Source organism: Dendroctonus ponderosae, unplaced genomic scaffold (assembly GCF_020466585.1).
Source record: "Dendroctonus ponderosae isolate FM_Combo_2020 unplaced genomic scaffold, Dpon_F_20191213v2 Dpon_F_20191213_7, whole genome shotgun sequence".
NCBI lineage: Eukaryota > Metazoa > Arthropoda > Insecta > Coleoptera > Curculionidae > Dendroctonus > Dendroctonus ponderosae.
In genome coordinates this window covers 13,697,674-13,700,009 of record NW_026018916.1, presented here as the reverse complement: position 1 = coordinate 13,700,009, position 2,336 = coordinate 13,697,674, and the positions used below count along the sequence as shown (strand labels likewise).

The window sequence follows — 2,336 nt, the reverse complement described above, 5'->3', positions numbered from 1 at the left end:
ACGATATCTTCTTTTTTATCGACCCACAACTTTTATATTCGATATTGAGCAGCTTCTTACGTCGGGAAGAATCCAATAAGAGCAAAAACACGATTTAAAAATTTTGATTTTTGGTCGAAAATTTCATAAGAGGGACATAAGAAGTTTCTCAAAATACCTCGAGTGATACATCATTTTCATCTGAAAGCGACAAGGAATGCACCGAACTGATGAAGACACCGGGGCCTTTCCAGTTCCCAAATTATCAACATTTTCTGTCTATTTTGAACGGTTTTTGAGCGGTCGCAATCTTCAACGGACGATATCTTATTTATTATCGACCCACAACCTTCATATTCGATATTGGGCCGTTTCTTACGTCGGAAACAATCCAATAAGAGCAAAAAACGCGCTAAGTATATTTTCGGCTTAAAATCGTGGTTTTTGTTGGAATTTAGGAAGTTTTGTTTAAATTTATTTTTCAGCTGGTTTCTCTTCGGAAATTTATCTGTCATACGAAGTTGGTCTAAACATCACAAACGTGTTATTCTCGCTAGCTACGAAGTTAGTTTAACTAACTTAACTTAACTTAACTAACTAAACGTGCTAAGTATCGTCTCACCTCCGAATAGTCGTTTTTGTCGGATTTAAGGAAGTTTTCTGCAAATTTCTTTTTCAGCTGGTTTTTCTTCGGAAATTTAACTTTGTCTATCAAACTTGGTCTAAACCTGACAAACGTGTTTTTCTCGATAACTACACAGTTGGCCAAACGTCACAATAGTGTTTTTCTTGCTAAGTAAACGTGCTAAGTATCGTCTCAGCTCCAAATCGTCGTTTTTGCTGCAATTTAGAAAGTTTTCTGCAAATTTATTTTTCAGCCGGTTTATCTTCGGAAATTTAACTTTGTCATTCAAACTTGGTCTAAACATCACAAACGTGTTTTTCTCGATAACTACAAAGTTGGCCAAACGTCACAATCGTGTTTTTCTCTCTAAGTAAACGTGCTAACTATCTTCCCAGCTACAAATCGTCGTTTTTGTTGGATTTTAGGAAGTTTTCTGCAAATTTGTTTTTCAGCTGGTTTCTCTTCAGAAATTTAACTATGTCATACAAAGTTGGTCTAAACATCACAATCGTGTTTTTCACGCTAACTAAACGCGCTAAGTATCTTTTTATCTCCGAATCGTCGTTTTTGTTGGATTTTAGGAAGTTTTCTGCAAATTTCTTTTACAGCTGGTTTCTCTTCGGAAATTTAACTTTGTCATTCAAACTTGGTCTAAACATTACAAACGTGTTTTCCTCGCTAACTACAAAGTTGGCCAAACACCACAATCGTGTTTTTCTCGCTAAGTACACGTGCTAAGAATCTTCCCAGCTCTAAATCGTCGTTTTTGTTGGAATTTAGGAAATTTTGTGCAAACTTATTTTCCAGCTGGTTTCTCTTCAGAAATTTGAGTTTGTCATACAAAGTTGGTCTAAACATCACAAACGAATTTTTTTCGCTAACTAAACGCGCTAAGTATCTTTTCAGCTCCGAATATTCGGTTTTGTTGGATTTTAGGAAGTTTTCTGCAAATTTATTTTTCCGGTGGTTTCTCTTCAGAAATTTAACTTTGTCATACAAACTTGGACTGAACATCACAAACGTGTTTTTCTCGCTAACTACAAAGTTGGCCAAACACCACAATCGTCGTTTTTGTTAGAATTTAGGAAATTTTGTGCAAATTTATTTTTCAGCTGGTTTCTCTTCAGAAATTTAACTTTGTCATACAAAGTTGGTGTAAACATCACAAACGTATTTTTCTCGCTAACTAAACGCGCTAAGTATCTTTTCAGCTCCGAATAGTCGTTTTTGTTGGATTTTAGGAAGTTTTCTGCAAATTTGTTTTTTAGCTGGTTTTCCTTCGGAAATTTAACTTTGTTATACAAACTTGGTCTAAACATCACAAACGTGTTTTTCTCGCTAACTACAAAGTTGGCCTAACACCACAATCGTGTTTTTCTCGCTAAGGAAACGTGCTAAGTATCTTCCCGGCTCCAAATCGTCGTTTTTGTTGGAATTTAGAAAGTTTTCTACAAATTTGTTTTTCAGCTGGTTTCTCTTCAGAAATTTAACTTTGTCATTCAAAGTTGGTCTAAACATCACAAACGTGTTTTTCTCGCTAACTACAAAGTTGGTCCATACATCACAATCGTGTTTCTCTCGTTGACTAAAAATTTTAGAGATAGTTAAGAATCTCGAGTTAGTTAAAAGTTGGTTTAAACAACACAAACGTGTTTCTCTCGCTAACTAAAAATTTTAGAGATAGTTAGGGATCTCGAATTAACTATTAAAAAATTTTAGAGATAATTAAAAA

At 34.8% G+C, this 2,336-nt stretch overlaps 1 long non-coding RNA gene across 1 annotated transcript; it reads left to right on the top strand.

The window, feature by feature from the left end:
• Window positions 1-584: 584 nt before the first annotated feature.
• LOC125505117 lies at window positions 585-1,275 on the top strand. The gene is made up of 3 exons (XR_007281929.1): window positions 585-685; window positions 1,030-1,032; window positions 1,095-1,275. It is a non-coding gene; the product is annotated as an uncharacterized LOC125505117 (long non-coding RNA).
• The last annotated feature ends 1,061 nt before the right edge of the window (window positions 1,276-2,336 follow it).